The sequence below is a fragment of the Rhododendron vialii genome, chromosome 6a (genome assembly GCF_030253575.1).
Source record: "Rhododendron vialii isolate Sample 1 chromosome 6a, ASM3025357v1".
Lineage (NCBI taxonomy): Eukaryota > Viridiplantae > Streptophyta > Magnoliopsida > Ericales > Ericaceae > Rhododendron > Rhododendron vialii.
The window spans coordinates 40,060,864-40,078,727 of record NC_080562.1 but is presented as its reverse complement, the minus strand read 5'-3'; the positions used below and the strand labels follow the sequence as shown (position 1 = coordinate 40,078,727).

The 17,864-nt window shown below is 36.8% G+C and overlaps 1 pseudogene; it reads left to right on the top strand.

The window, feature by feature from the left end:
- Nucleotides 1-17,864, top strand: part of LOC131330929 ((-)-germacrene D synthase-like) — a 92,765-nt pseudogene that overhangs the window by 40,424 nt on the left and 34,477 nt on the right.

The following is a 17,864-nucleotide window of genomic DNA, read 5'->3' as shown; positions in this document are numbered from 1 at the left end:
AGGCTATGTTCCAAGCATGGAAGAGTATATGCCAGTTGCGGGATTGAGTGGTGGTCTCCGATCACTTGCAATTGTTTCCTTTGTTGGAATGGGAGAGTTGGCCACAAAAGAGGTTTTTGATTGGGTTCTAAGTGATCCCTTAATTGTTGAAGCTTCAGCACTGATTGGCAGACTCCTCGACGACGTGGGTGGCCACGAGGTAAGATTGATGACTAAGCTGATGTTGTCCTTAACTTTTGTGTGGTGGTCTCCGATCACTTGCAATTGTTTCCTTTGTTGGAATGGGAGAGTTGGCCACAAAAGAGGTTTTTGATTGGGTTCTAAGTGATCCCTTAATTGTTGAAGCTTCAGCACTGATTGGCAGACTCCTCGACGACGTGGGTGGCCACGAGGTAAGATTGATGACTAAGCTGATGTTGTCCTTAACTTTTGTGACTTACTGAATCGAAAAATTAAAAAATTAGAGAAATTATAATGCCAAAACTATTTTTGTTGGTGTCAAAACTCTAATGCATAAAAGAATTGTACCATATGCAATGTACAAGATTTTTATGCATTGGAGTTTTGGTTGCACATGGTACAATTCTTTTATGCATTGGAGTTTTGGCACTAACAAAAACACTTTTGGCATTATCACTATCCAAAAATTATAACTTTATCCAATTTTCTAAGCAAATATCCAAGAAATGACTTTACTCAAATTTTGGGCTTTTTGGACTTTTTCTTGAATATATTTTCAATAATTTTAGGGTAAAGGTAAATTGTTTATACTTTTTTGATTCCTCACATCAAGACGGATCAATAATCCACAAAAATTTGTGCTGTAACGCCCCGAATTTTGGGTACGTTAAAAAGACAATTTCATTGAAAACCTCAAAATAGAGTCTGGCTCTTATTACAATAAAACTCCCACAAGAGTTCAATAATTACACAAATTAAAAGGGTCCTAGGGTTCCTAACTACAGCTCTACCTGCTCCTCCATCTTAGCCAGCTCCTCAGCTCCAAAAGCCTCCAAGGTGTACTGTTCATCTTGATCATCTACAAGGTCTGACACATTATACCGGCGTCGCCACCAATATAATATGTCAGGGTCACAAAAAAGGCAACACTGTGAGCTACAAAAGCTCAGCAGAAAAATCACATACCCGCTAACCCATAATTAACTTACAATCAACAGGTTAAACAAACATCGATTTCCACATGATACATGTATACACAGCTAACAATGACACATCCATATTCATTAATCAACTGTCGTTGGTGTCCAAGATTTTCTGTGTTTCTCCTACGCGACTCATCGTAGACTGTGTCAACATTTTCATTTACAAATCAACCTTTCAAAAACCACTTTGTTTAAACACACCCAACCTTTCAAAATCATTTGCATTGGCTCCGTACCGCGGATAACCAAGCTACACACCCAACCTCAGTTCCGTCGTTCCGGGTTCCCGAGTATCCTCACAATGGTTCCGCCGTCCCGGGTTCCTATTGGCACACAAAAACATTTGCATTGGCTCCGTACCGCGGATAACCAAGCCATACCTCACCATGGTTCCGCCGCTCCGGGTTCCCGAGTATTCCCACAATGGTTCCGCCGCTCCAGGTTCTCATTGGGTTTTTCAACACACACCACACAATGAGCTACTACGTCCGGCCACATTGCAGTTTCCAAAACATTTCAACCTTTTCAAATATTCCTTTCACACACGCACACAACTCACATAATGCCACCCAAAAACCGATCATTATGTAGTTTCAAAATATTTCCTTCTTCGAAAAATATTTCCTTTCATTAATCACACCCTAGGTGTCATGTTTCTACTTTCTCGATTCTCGTGTCTCGTTACATGCAAAAACTCTGCGGTAGGACAAAAGTAAGCATGAAACATACTAACAAGATCATCCAATTCTATATTACTTATCACACTCAATCACCACTGATAGCATAACGCCACATGTACGGACGCCTTTAGAGTGTATCACTTATGCTTATTCAAAGCACAACGCCACATATACGGACGTCCTTGGAGTGAAATCACTTATGCTTTATCACATACCACAAGTAATACAAGCAACTCATATACGCATACTCAAAACCATCTTAAAGATCAAAATACGAATACTTAAAGTAAATAGGTAAAGATACACTTCATATAATTAGCGGTTCAAAATAACAACGTTATACTTGAGTAAGTAGTAAGGATTTCCTTACTTTCTAACATACGGTTCTATACGTAGAGTTAGGGAACAAGGGATTCTACTTATACGTTGAGTTAGTGGACAAAGGACTCTACCTTACTTCTTGGCGGTAGGGCGGCTACGGAAAGTACGTCGGTGGTCGAACGGACTAACTTCCTACGGTAGGCCTTCGGGAGCTTCGAAAGAGAATGATTTCTCTCGAAACTCCTACTTGACTATTACTACTACTACTTTTGGATCGAGAGGGTGGTCGAGTGGCGGTCTAGTGGCAGCTTTGGATGAGTTTCTTGAAGAACACAAGAAGAACTCAAGAACAAAGGAAGAACAAAAAGAAAGAACAAGAATTTCTAGAGAGAGAAGTTGCTAGGTGAAGGTGTGAGTTGAATGAAAAACATAGGGTGATATTTATAGGCAAAATTTTTGGCTCTTCCTCTCTCTCTATGGCCGGCCCTCTCTCTCTCTATATCTACCATGGATTTGCCCCATTAAGTCATCAAATCACCTCACATGTCAAGTCATGCCTTGTCCAATCATATCTTAGGTGTAAGGTTAAAGAATCAAGTAAGATCTTACGCTTTTTAGGTGAATCTAGGTAATGATAACCTAGGTCTAGCTTGTAGTCAAAATCTTAGGCTAATAAAGGCTAGGATAATGGCCCATCATAGGTTGTCATTAGGCAAATTAGACTTAGGCCTAATAAGGTAGCTTGCATGGCTAGGTTAGGCTAAATGGTAGGCTTGCATAACTAAGTTAGTCCTTGAATTTGATCTTTGGAAGATTTGTTGGAAGGAGAGGAGACAATGGTACAAGATTTGGTCTTAAACAAAGCATAGAAGTGCAATGGAGAGTTATGTTTGGTTAGGAAGAAAATTTACCCAAGGATTTGAAAGATGTAGGAAAGTCAAGTCAAGGTACAACCCATATTCCTCTCTCTCTCTCTCTCTCTCTCTCTCTCTCTCGGGTCTCTCTCTCTCTCTCTCCCTCTCTCTCTCCTAGTACTACATATATATATATATATATATGCATATAAACAAGAAAGAATAAATACAAAGTACCAAATACAAGATTTTCCAAATCAAAATCCTATTAAAGAAATTCAATAAGGCACATGTTTGATTTAAATAAACTAGTATACTAATGTACTCTAGGAAGATCAACTCCCCAATAAATTAATCCAATTGGGTACAAAATTCTAATATAAAATAATAAAAGAGTACTTAGGAAAATCTTAGGCTTTAAAGGCTATTAAGGCTACTAAGTATTTTAATAATAAAGTAATGTGTACTTTATCACATGGGGTTTAAGAAAAATATTAGTTTAATGAACCCATGTACTATTTTGAAAGAATAACTCTTTTACCCAATGGATAACAAATCCCCTAACATTTATTGTCCAATGGACAATAGCTACTAGGAAACTTTTATAGTAAAATAATCAAAGAGTACTTTAAAGCATGTGACAAAAGCCATATATTTAAATATAGGTGTGGTACCAAGTACCCCAATTAAATAAAAAAGTTAGGATTCTCCCCATTAGTTTATAATAGAGTACAAGTACTAGTTTAATAAATAAAGTACTTTGGAAAATCTAGGGTTTAGATATACCCCAATAGTTTAATGCATAAAAGTACATGGAAATCAAAATCTTGATTTTAAAAATAAAACTTTGTACCTTGTTGGAAGATTTGGGCTATTACCCAATGGATAATAATTTCCCTAGCGGTTAATAACCAAAGGATAATAGAAGTACAAATACTTTTTATCTTAAAATAAGATTTTAAAAAGACTACATGTACTTTTAGTCAAAAGTTTATTGTCCAATGGACAAAAATTACCCTAACCATTATGGACCAATGGGTAAAGGTATAAGGTTCAAAAGTTTTAAAATGTCCAAAAGGTTCATCTAGTAACTAGATGAGCTGGTTGCTCGGTTCCTCCAGCTAGTCGGTTAGAAACTAACTAAATTTGTTAAGTAGGGTTTTTAGTCGAGAGTTAACCAACGACCAAAATCTAACTACGACGAAAATCAACAAGGAATTATATAGCCACTCGAGAAAAATAAGTAATTCAAATAAAATTCAAATATTTAACGAAATTTTTATTGACCAAAATTCAGGGGCGTTACATGTGCAGAATTTTTCAAGTACTTATATTTAACCTTTTTTGTGAATTATTAAATTTTTTTGTTGGTATTTTTAAAATGGGGGTGGCACTTGCCACCTCCCCCAGTGGTAGATCCAGAAATTTTAGACAGATGGATCACTTTTCAAGCATAAACTTAATAAAAATTTCCAAAATCTAATATAAAAAGATTATGCATTCAAAAAAATATGACAAGAATAAAAAATAAATGTACTAGTGTTTCTACATTTTCAGTAGATCGTTTACTAAATATTTATTTGAGTGTTTAGCAAAATTTTATGGTTTGGCTTTGTGGTACTTCAACTTCTTAAGACTATGTACTTGGTTCAACTCCTACTAGGTGCAAGTTTTGAAGATTTCTTTTTTTCCAAACGCAAGTCGGTTAAAAAAGAAAAAATCGAACGGCAGTACAGTGCCTCGAACACGCAAGCACTCATGTGGAAAACAAAAGACCTTACCACTTGATCTAGCAGCCCGTTATAATTTATTTTGGGTAGTTTTATATATAATACTTTCTATTTTGATTCACACAAAAAAGCCCCCAATAATTTATGGTGCGTCACGTGACCCATCTATGCCGACATTGGATCTGTCCCTGCCTCCCCCCATGCTACCTCCACCTCTAGAGGGAATTGTGTAAGGGAATGGAGGCCCGGGCCTCCCCAACCTTAAAAAATGTGCAAGTAAATTTGAGCTTTCAAGCCCTAGTTAATTAAGCTCGTGAACTTCTCAACGAAAAAGCTGGAAAGATGAGTTCTTTTTTTGACGTCATAGTATATGTTTAATACTAGAAAAGCAAGAGTGATTGAGCTTAGCTTGTATTTTCTCTTGACGAGTTTGAACAAACCCAAAGTCAAGCCGAGCATGAGTCAAGCTTGAGTTCTTTTGTTCGTTTAGCAATCCTAATTCCAACCATATTAAGGGCTGTGAATTAATTAGCAACAAAAATAAACATGGAGGGTGGAAATTATGATCGTTCGCACTCCCTCTTTTTTCATGCTAACATTTGTGATGGTGCAAGTGTAGTTTGAGCAAGAAAGAGGTCACGGAGCCTCGGCAGTTGAATGCTACATGAAACAATATGGTGCAACAGAAGAAGAGACCGGTGTTGAATTTCAAAAACGAGTTACAGATGCATGGAAAGACATCAACTCAGAGTGTCTCTGGCCAACCGCTGTCCCATTGCCTCTCCTTGTGCGAGTTCTCAATCTGGCACGGACGTTTCATTTTGTATACAAGGATGGATCAGACTGCTACACAAATCCTGGAACCTCGTTCAAGGAAACTTTGACCTTAGTACTCGTTGATTCATTGCCAATTTGAAATCTCTCTTGCAAAAAGTTGAGCCCGAAGTTCAAGTAATCGTATGAACACCTATTTGTATCTCTTTGTCACCAGAAACAAATAATAGTTAAAACACGTATGTTTATCATAGATTGCTCTAGTGCATGCTTGAAGAAATTCTTCTCAAGTATGGCCTGGTTAGGAATCCTCTATATTTATTGTGTGCAATGCACGGATTATCCCATTCAGAAATAAAGTTGTCTTTTGTTGTTATTTGTCCCTGACGAATATACATATGTAACGCCCCGACTTTTCGGAAGCAATATAAAATAAAATTTTAAGAAAATTTGCTAAATAAATCTAATTTTTCAAAATAAAGTTTAGTTATTACAGTCACAAGATAAATTTACTAATTCAAAATACATTAACTTCAGAGCTGACTCTAGGCTTGATACAAATCTGAAGTATACTCGATCTTCGTTCCTGATATTTTTTCCGTGTTGAACTGCACCATCTTTGAATCCTCTCTATTGAATCCTGCGCCCACTGGCAAATTGATCGCCGAAGCAAACGATTTGCCAGGATACAAACATATCCGTGAGTGATAAATCACCCAATAGAATAATTCAACCCAACCACTCCTCTTACTTTACAATTAGCAGGTAACAAGATAATATTGAATCGAAGAATCCAAACAAATATTCTCCACATAAACCAGTTCATTACTATCCATAACCTAATGTGAAATCTAAGATCTCTCCACGAGATCTTTCCTCCCCAACCGCTAGCCATGCTCGATCCCATGAGGTCACTTCCCTTTGCTGTCGCAAGTACACCTAAGTTATATACCGAGTGTGCATCCCAATAACTACAACAAAGGGAAAACTTATCATGCCTGAATCACAACTAGGGTTCGCTTATCTTATATACCACTTCACAATCATCACTGGACACACGTCAGTCTATCAATTCATCACTGGACACTCGCCAGTTTCAATCTCATCACAAATCCCATCATGTCTCAAAATCACGCCTACAGGCAATCTAGAAATAAAACTTTCCAATTCATCCATTACTTAGCATCGTCTAGATGAATTCTATTCGCATACCATCCCATATCTCTAGGGTCCAATCTAGCACTCAAATCAAGCAGTGATATAGCATACAATTAATCGAATAATAAACAAACAAACAATCAGTAAGCAATGTAATCACGCAACTTTTTATGAATGGATCGTTGCCCTTAATCTTGTGTGGCCAAGGTGATAATAAGTAAGAGCTTTTTTAAAAGAATTTAAAAAAAAATATTTTTCTAGAATCTCATTAATTATTTCTAAGTAATTAGATTGATTAAAAATTAATTAAATATATTAATTAGGTAAAAATATTAGAATAATTAACATGACCTTAAATAAGAGTCTTAAAGGTCCTATGCAACCAGTTGAGTATCAAAAGTTGGGTTCGGAGAGTTGCGGGATTATTTTAAATAAAGGTATTAACGAAAGTTGTCGAAAGTAAAATAAATAGATAATAATTAATATAATAAATAAAATATGTTGAGGTTAACAAAATTTCATCTTCGAAATGTAGGGAGTTTAAATAAAATTACTCGGGCATTAATAATAAGGTTTATAAGGTCGTAAAGTAATTTTGATTGGAAATACTATAGAAATAACAATAAATAGTAAATTAAATAAAAAATATTAATTTAACAAGATATCATCTTTGAGATGCAAGGAGTCTAGGAAAAATAGTTTGGGTGTTAAAAACATTATTCGGAAAGTCGCAAAGATTTTTCGTTTGTAAACTTTGATAGATAACTAATAAATAATTTAATAAATAGATAATTAAATAAAAAAATATGATCTTAGCAAGTTATGATCTTTGAGGTGTGAAAAGTCTAGAAAAAATAGTCCGGGTGTCAAAAATGATGTTCGGAAGGTCGCAAAGTTGTTTCGAAACGTTTAAAACCAACTCAATCTACAAGATAAATTAAACTAATATAACTAATATATTTTATACTAATATGATATTACACTGTAATCAAATAATATCATGTCAGTAGTTTTTCATAATATTAATATCACAAAGATTGTAAAATAAATATCATAAGGGTCATCTTCTTCGTAAATAATTACAAAAAAAGTGTCGGGCTCAAAAATAATACCAAATTGATGAATACGGCAGAAAACGCGCAGTGAACTATATATTTTTTTCGTTCGGGACATAGGGTTAAGCATATAAACACTTAATATACTTAGAGTAGAGGTTGGATATGATTATAATACCTTGATTGAGTTGAATTGAATTAAAAACGAAACTTGAATTTTGGGGAAGAAGACTTCGGGTTCTTTGATCAAGAGAATTGGGACCAAATTGAACGATGCTTGGTGATGCTAGGAGTTGTGGGAAGAGTTTGGAATGATCGAATTGGATTTCGGTCGGGTCTTGGTACAAAATTCACTTTTCTCTCTTTCTTTCTCTCTCTAAAACTCCATGGATTGGAGATCCGTTTTCTCTGACTTTTCTCTCTCTTCTGGACTGGTGGGACGTGGAAAATATTGTCGTATTTTCGTGGGTCAATGGGGTGAGATATTTATAGGAGAATTTTGGTGGAAGAGGATAGGAGTGAATTTAATGGGGTTGTGTTCATGAGATTTGGAATGGACGAATTGGACTTGGTTTTAGGGTTAGGGAGAAAGTAGAGACTGAGTAGGAGACGGAGAGACGGAAGGAGTTTGAGGTGAGGGAGGAGAAGGAGTGTGCATGCACGCATGTGTGTGTAAAATTTTTTTAAAAAGAATGCATGTATATATTGCATACATAATTATATTTAAAAATAATAATTGCGTTAAGGAAAATAATTCTAATAATATTATATTTAGAAAAAAAATTGGGTCAAAAATCCGGATCGTTACAATATATCTCTTATTTGGTTAGCGTAATTTTAATCTATTCCGTTTGACCAAAAAAAAAAAACTCTTCAGAAATGACACACTTTTACAACTCTTATTCACACACCTCAAAGCAAATTCTTTTGGGCGAAAAAATCAAGATGTAAATTTTTTTACATCTTTTTCACTCTGGAAATCAGAATAAAATTATTGCCTCATATTCTCAGTTTACATTAAATCCTTTTAGTTGTCCAGTTGGGATGAATCGAAAAAGAAAAAGGAAAATTGCCTAACTGGAGAAGAAGAAAAATACTAGTAAAGTCGAGAAGAAAGTGTTTGCTTAACGGATTCCTAGTCCTAAATTAATGGGTTATCCCAATCGTAGGGCGGAAACCGACATAGCACAATATCCGGTAAGATCAGAATCGAATCTATAGAGACGGTGATGTGTGCTGATTAAAAATTCAGATTGTTATAATTTGAACTAGCTCTTAGGTAGCCACGCCTTGTCGATTGATTGAGATTAACTAAAACCTAAAAATTAGTTGTACTTTTCAGATAATTAAAAGGAGGTACAGTCATAGGGTTCATAGTACTCGCAACCAGTTCCGGACTTATTTGCTCTGCTCGGTGTTCTTAAAAATATTTGATTTTAGAGAGAAAAAGCTACCCCAAAAGATGCGAACCTTTGTGGTCGCCGTTTACCCATGCGCAGCGGAGAGAGTTTTGAACCCCCATTCTCCCGTTCACATGGGCTCCGATAATGCCCGGGTTCGTCTAACGAATATTCTTTAATAACTTAAAATTGCTTTTGCATTATTATTCCAAAACAGGAGCAGAACGTGTCCGACCTGGCCATATTGTGCTAATCACCCCGCGACCCTACCTTAACGACTACTCGCTCATTATAAAACAAGAAACAAGAGAAACACTAATTTGAAACATGCTTCTATTACGCGAGATGAAAAATAAATAAAAGATCTAAATTAAACAAGAACCAACAAAAAACTTTTATAAAGAACAAAAATTAAAACGAGTTACCGGAATACGAATAATTGAATAAAACTTCAAATAATTTGAATGGAACAAAACTCACAAGAAAAACTACTGGAACTAAAATTCTCGGCAGCCCCGTTCTTTTTGACTCTCGGCAGCCCGTACGTAATTAATATGCCGCCCACATGCCTTATATTCCTTTTATTATGCCCAATGTTGAGACCATGGCCCCACCTTTGGTCCAATAACAAATACTTATGAGGCCCATTAGAAGACAAAGGTCTCCAATTGTAGATTAATTAAATTCAGCCGAACTCTCGATTTGCAATTCCGGCGGTTTGCAATTCGGGCGGGCACTCCACATGATTAAATCCAAACGAAAACATAGTTTAATGTTTTGACTTTAAATTCTTTTTGTATCGAATTATTCAAATACCTACAACACAAAACTTAAGTATTAAAATTCCGAGTAATAAAATAAATAGACTTAACAATGATAAATTAGGAGGCGCTTATGTGAACATTTACGCGCTTATCAGTGTTCTCTAGACATCCAAAATAAGACATTTAATATTAAATCGCATATTTTTCATGGTACTATTTTTGGTTTAGGTGGTGGAAAGATTTGGATGTTGCAGGGAAACTACCTTTCGCTAGAGACAAAGGGGTGGAGTTGTTCTTATTAGGGGTGAGCAAAATAACCATGAAACCGTGAATCCAGTCCAAACCAATCCAAACCGAATAATTTGGTTTGGTTTTTTAATGATGTGGTTAGGTCTTGGTTTAAAAAAAATAAAAACCGTGTTAAATGGTTTGGTTTATGAATTTACGTTAATGGTTCTGGTTCCAAACCAATCCGAACCGTATGATAGACACACACACATATAGTATATAATTTGTTTAGATATACTTAAAAAACTTAATTTCCTTATCTAATACTCTATTCCACCACCCTATTTTTTTCTTTCACTTTCAATATTAATTTCCTAAACTTGCTATTCCTACAATTTCATTACGCTAAACATACATGGTTTGAGCTTAGTAAAGTGATTTCCTACTCTTTTATCTCAGTAACTTACTTTCTAATGTATTCTATTCTTATTAATTAGTTGATTGATGTTAGTGAGTTTTGATGATTTTAATATATTAATTTCAATATAACTTTTAGTTTAAGTTATCTATGCAATTTTAAGTACTTAAAATAGTGTATAGTAATGATATCTCAATTTTAAACGAACCGTGGTTTAAAACCGAAACCAAACCGCCTTTGAATGGTTTGGATTGGTTTGGTTTTATGAATTTTATGGATTGATTTGGTTCTCTAAATTCATAATCCGTAAGTAGTGGTTTGGTTATTGGATTACTATAAAACCAGACCAATCCGATCCATGCTCACCCCTAGTTCTTATGGATATTGGGAGTGTACTATGAGCCTCAATATTTTCCTGCCATCAGGATTCTAACCAAATTGATTTCCTTCATGATTTCCATTATTGATGACTTGTATGATACTAGCAATGCTTAACATCAACAAAGCCAAAAGATGAAAAAAAAAAAAAAAAAACACCAGGAGGGCCGAAGCCCACAACACCTGAGAGTAAGGGTCATCATTTAGCCCGAAGGCCCGCGACCCGCCCAAAGCCCGCTCGGCCCACCCGGCTTTTACCTAGCCCGAGCCCGTAAAATGGGCGGGCTAGCCCGGCCCGTAGTTTGTAATGGGCGGGCTCGGGCCTATGAATTTTTACTCGGCCCGCCCGTGAGCCCGCCTGTGGTACCCGCCCAAAGCCTGCCAACGGGCCCGTCTATTAGCCCAAAATCCCACAAAACCCTTTTTTTTTTCCCTTGGTTTAGTTTTGCCCAAGGAAATTTAAGCCTGCCCGTTGGCCCGCCCGGCTTTTGGCCCACCAATTGGGTTAGCCCGTGGGCCGGGCTTGGGCTTCAATTTATGGAAGGTAGCCCGGCCCGACCGGCCCGCCAAAAAAAAAAGCCCGGCCCTGCTGGACCGGCCCGGCCCGATGATGACCCTTACCTGAGAGCTAAGAGCCTTAAAACGCCCAAATCAAACACATACAGCTAGCTCAAATAAACTTAAGTCTAGACATCTTTCTCTAATCAGTCTAGCAAAGATTAATTGAGGCTAAGTTGTGATGATAGATTATGTCTAAATTTGGAGAAAAAAATATTCCTACATCAAAACAGGTCCTTTTTTTCCCCCCCTCTGTGGATATAATCTAACGTTATGATGACGAGAAAGTCTACACACACATACAATCTGTGCACAGATTGTGCACAGATTTCATTATGGGATCCGTGGTGGGTCCCACACAAATCATCCGAGCCGTTCATTAAATGTAAAACATTTTTTCAAGGGTTCCCGTAAAATATAATCTCAATCCAATACCTATAGGTGCTCGATCCAATCATATAACTTTTCATTATCCAGAAATCTGAATGAAAAGTTAGATGGTTGGATGAAGTATTTATAGGTATTAGATTGAGCTTATTTTTTACGGGGACTCTTGAAAATATATTTTACATTTAATGAACGGTTCGGATGATTTGTGTGGGATCCGTGATGGGCCCCACAACGAAATTTGTGCACAGATTGCTGTGTGTGTAGCAGGACCACTTTTGCAGGGCAGAATCGTGACTTGTTGATAATAGTCCTCCCGAGTCCCGATGTCTCAATGATATCAGTTGGGTTGCCTCGTGTGCTCAATTTAGTACTATTAATTCTTCGATTGTTATTCTTAGTTGGGCACCTGAGGAGGCATTGGCATTGTAATGTTTCTTAGAAGTAGTGATTCCCGTGTGTTAAGCTTTTTGCCTTGTAATTCCATGCTGAATCTTTTATAGCTTGTATAGTACTGTTTGTGTGTGTGTGTGTGTATATATATATATATATATATATATATATATATATATATATATATATATATATATATTGGGACGGTTCAAGAGACACCCAAAAAACACTAAAAAAAATATCCCAAATCTCAATCTCATAGTTCCCGATCAAATTTTTATGATCCAAACTGTTCAATGTGTGCAGAATGTGATTTTAAGGGTGCCCGCAAGAAATTTGCAAAGAAAATGACCGGAAAAGGCTTGATTTGAGTAGTTTTTATTTGAACCGTTCAATAAAAAAACTGTTCGAAACTGTTCGGATCAAGCCCTTCCCGGTCATTGGTTTTGCTGATTTCTCGTGGGTACCCTTAAAATCACATTCTATGTGTGTGTGTTTTTTTTTTTTTTCTGAAAATATAAAGTTTTTCCTTTCTACTATAATTTGTAGGGATATAGCATTAATTGTAGACCTGGAATTGGTCAATGCATGCATAAATTAAATTGATAAACACAATGAAAGGGTTTTTAAGCCAGTGGTACTCATTTTGCTTTACTCATGTATGCCTTCCGCGTGCATCACATGTTTTGTGGGTGTGGGTAGTATTGCAACTAAATAAGCGTTGGCGTGTTCTTTTCGTTCTTTTGCTAATGAGTGATTCAGAGCAAAACGAATCCCACAAGTAACTCAAGTGCAGTTCCCATTTGTGTTGTAATTTTGAATTTTTAGTACAGGCTTGTTTTTTGTGTAAACAACACAGCATTTACTAATTAATAGTCTACATGCCACGGGCAACGCATAATATAAGTCATTTACTTGGACTTCCAAGTGAAGATTTTATCGTATTGCACTTCATATTCCTCATAAATGAATCGACACACGTAACCCTCTGAATAGTACATACAAAATCGAAATTGAAATATTATTACCAAGCGGACAATATTAATTGCTTCTTTTTCTTCGTCTTGGGGTAAGCATTTTTTTGTTGATTATTAATACCTAATGGATCAACTTAATTCTCCATTTAGTCCCTTCAATTGGTTTAATTACCGATAATCTGAGCAATTGAGCAGTTTTTCACTTTACGAATACAGAAAAAATGAGAATTGATATAGCTACCGACAGGGGTTGTAGGGAAATCGTACCGACTGCCGTGCCAGGCCGTCTCCGGCCACCGAACGGCCGATCCGAACCGTCCAAAAATTCAAAAAAAAAAAAAAAACGAGGGGACCAACACAGGAATCAACGGCATTCGATTTGTACACGAAAAATAGGGTGTTTAGATTAAATACCCTAGACACATTGAATGCCGTTGATTCCCGGGTTGACCCCCTCGTATTTTTTTAGAATTTTTGGACGGCTCGGATCGGCCGTCGGTACAATTTCCTTACACCCTTGTTGGTACTCATATCATTTTTGAGAAAAAATACAATGTGCATGTACAAAATTGAGTTGAGTTTTGTTCACCCTCCACTTAAGAGGATGAACATTACACTCTTTCTTATTAGTTGACATAGTGTGAATCCCTCCACAAAGTGACGTCATATTTATCAAAAAGTGTATTGCACGGGTGTGACCTACACAATTTCAACTAATAAGAGGAAAGCTAATATTCACTATCTTTTAAGGAGGGTGAAAATTGCACTCGAAAAAATTGGTAACTCAAGGGAACATGTAATCAGATAACCAATAAGGGGTTTGGTAGGAATTTTAGAAATCAACAGGTAGACAGGTGTGTTGCACTAAAGAGTACGCAAAAAGAAAATGTTTTTCATATGGTCGTTGGAAACTCGACTCCGGTAAAGTTAGGTTGAAGAGTCATGCCAGCCATGAATAATATTCAACAAAGGGTGCTTACAGTGCGCACTTGATGAGAACTTTCCTCAGGCATTTTGTCCGAGCCCAAACGAGGGCGCGTACGTTGTACTTGGGTTGAAATTAAGCTTCTCTAGTCTCCTGTTGCAGAAACAAAAATTCCACAACTCGTTCGAAAAATTCGGCCTCTTCTTTGGATGAAATTATATAGGTAATATGGAAGTCTTTTTTTTTTTCTTTTTTTTTCTTGGCAAAAAAAAAAATATTAATCTTTGAAAAGAAAACAAAGATTAAATCAAACAAGGGCAAATAAGAGCTATCTGAGACTCAAAAGAGATGTTGGCAAGAAGATGATTATTATTTTCCGTCACACCCGAAAAGCAATAATATATTACCGGCCATGAATCACAAGGCCTCAACCTGTGAAATACACATCCTAAATAAAATACCATAAACACCCCAACTAGACCGCCACTGGCCTTGTAACTTGTTTGAGCTTAATGGGAGGAATGCTTCTTTGCAGTGATATAATCATGGTAGCTCGCAACAATGTCATTTTCAACTCTAATAAAATGTTACTTTTGCTAATTAATTTATTCTTGGTGAAAGTACATAAACATCCACTTAACTATCACTTTTTCTCATAAACACCCCATCATATTTAAAAGCGCTCATAGAGACCCCCTCAACTTCTCTCGTTACCCAAGTGACACCCTTCCGTCTCAAAACCGTTTGTTGGAAGGTCACATTGGCTTTTCTTGTACAAAAATGCCCTTTTACAACTATATACCTCTCTCTTCTCTCTTTCCCCTTTGCAACTCCCCACTTTCGCCTTCCTCCTCCTCCTGTCAACCACCGCCCCAACCCTCTCTCCATCACCATCATGCTACCAAGACCAAACTCACCATTTCCTCTTCTTCGGCGCCCCTGCCCGCTGCCTAGCTCACTGTCACCTCCTCCGCTCCTAACACCTCTAAAGTCTTCGTCGGCAACATCGAGATCACCCACCCCGACCTCTTCGACGATGGCCTCCCCGCTCGCGACGTCGTCGTCTTCCTCGCCTTCGATTTGGCTTCTTTGCTATTGTCGTTGTTGGATGTTCATGGCGTTGGCATTTGCATCATACATCGTAGGGATGGTTGAGGTGGTGATGGAAAGCAATTTTCTTTGCTGCTATTGTTAGCGTTGAATTTGGAGAAAATTAGATAGTTTCTGAAAAGATTTGGCCTTTTTTGTGGAGTTTGGATTTGGTTGCGTCGAAAAAAAGGGTGTCTTCGGTCTGGAGAGGGAGAGAGACATCAGTATGAGACATAAAAATGGTATATTTGTCATTTCATTCATTCCGTTAACGGAGTTAGCAATTAATTCAATTTTCAGTAGTTGAGGGGGTATCCATGGACACTTTTAAATGCGAGGGGATATTTATGAAAAAAAGTGATAATTAAGGGGGTGTTTATGTACTATTACCTTTATTTTTATTTTTTCAATAACAAGACGCTTGAGAAGACAAAGTTTTGGGAGTTGCGGTTAAGGGCAGATGTCAAGGGTTCGACTACAGGGCTTTACGGGTAGAGGGGGATCCGGTGAGGTCGTCGGATGACGAAGGTGACTATTTGGTCACCACCGAATGGGGTTGCAAGTTTGCTGGATACAGAGTTGATTGGTGGCAGAGGGTTTTCAGGAGCCACCGTCGGCAATGGGGTCAAGGGCAGCGCGTCATAGTTCCTCGGAGGACTTGGGAGAATTTTTATCTTTTCCTGTTTTTGTTACTATTTTTGTTGGCATCTTGTCAATATGTGTCTTGTTTTGTTGTTTGGTTTTCTGTAAAAATAAATTGAGTGGCCAGGACGTATCTTTTGTTTTTGCGAGCTAGTAGCAGTAGTACTGGTCCCTATACTCTTGTTGTTTGGTTTTCTGTAAAAATAAATTGAGTGGCCTAGACGTATCTTTTGTTTTTGCGAGCTAGTAGCAGTAGTACTGGTCACTATACTCTTCGAGGCTCGCTCAGTGCATTTCTTCTTCTATTGTATTGTTCCATTTTTGGATCTTGATGATCAATGGAATTTTCTTCGCCGTTCAAAAAAAAACCTGAATCACCTATAGGCAGAGGCTAAATTTTCCTAAACTTGCCTTGGACTCGCTGCCACGGCTGGGCTACTAAACTTTGGTCTTTATGTAATCATGATGACCAATATATGGACTTTGTTTTTGCGAGTAGCAGTAGTAGAAGAGTCGCTATACCCTTCAAGGCTCTCTCAAAGAATTTCTTCTTCTATTGTATTGTTTCATCTTTTGATCTAGATGATTAATAGAGTTTTCTTCGCCGTTTACAAAAAGACCTGAATCACCTATATGTTGAGGCAAAATTTCCTTGGACTTTACCTTAGGCTCACCGCTGCGGCCCGGCTACTAAACTTTGGTTATTATATACTCGTGATCGTCCATATGTCGAGATGAACTAATAACCCACAAAAATTTGACGAAAAACTAACAAATGCAAAAAAAATTCAAATAAAGATTAATTTCAAATTTAAGTTAAATTAATAAGAACACAGCCTTGGTTAATTACAAGTATATAATTAACTTTTCTTCGCTGATTAAAAAAAATCTAATCAACCGTTGAAATACAATATACCTGGCCAAGAAAAGGGTACTCTTGATCTATATTTGATAAGCGCGTAAATGTTTACATTAGCGCATCCTAATTTATCATTGCTAAGTCTTTTTATTTTATTACTTTGTGTTTTAATGCTTAATTTTTGTGTTGTAGGTATTCGGAGAGTTTGATATAAAAATATGCTTAGTTGAAATATATAACGGTGTTCAACGTTGGCCTATTCGAATTCAATCAAGTGGAAGGTGTTGACTGCAAGCCGATTAATTATTCGCAAGTCAAATTGACAGAATTAAAAAATTACTTTTTGGAAAAGTTGAAAAAAAGAGAGTACTTTTTGGAAAAATGGACTTGGACTTATATCTACTAAATGGGCCCAATGGTTCACAATTAAGGGAAAATGACGGCTAATGACGTATTTAGATAATTAATACCTGTCAAGAACAAGCTAAGAATATTTGTTAATGCTAAAAATGTCATTGACGGATATTAATTAACCAAACACGTCCTAGACTATCATTTTCCACAATTAATTTGACTAAATGATGGGCTTTCCAAAGGCAATTCTCACTCGCTGATGATTTGGTATAGAAAAAAGGCACACGTGTATTTGCATTAAAATGAAGTTGGACTTGTGGTCCAATAGGAAAAAGGCACACGTGTATTTGCTTTGTTATGGTGGGCCAAGAGGAGAATAGCAAGAAAGGGCTTTTCAAGTGCTACACGACTGCGGATCAAACAAAAAGAAAAGTGCTACACGACTGGGGCGCTATTATGAAAGGAGGAAAAAGGGTTTAAGGAGGACATTCGGACGGTAGAAAACAAGAACGGGGCTGCCGCGAGATTCAATATATTGTTTAGTTTTTAAATTTTGTTCAATTACTTGCACTCTGGTAATTCATTTTAATTTTAATTTTTTATAAAAGTTATTTGTTGTTATTTGATTAATTGATATTTCTTATTTATTTTCCATCTCGCGTAGTAGAAGAATGTCTCAAATTAGGGTTTCTTTTGCTTCTTATTTAATAATGAGTGAGTAGTCGTCGGGTAGAGTCGCGGGGTAATTAGCACACAG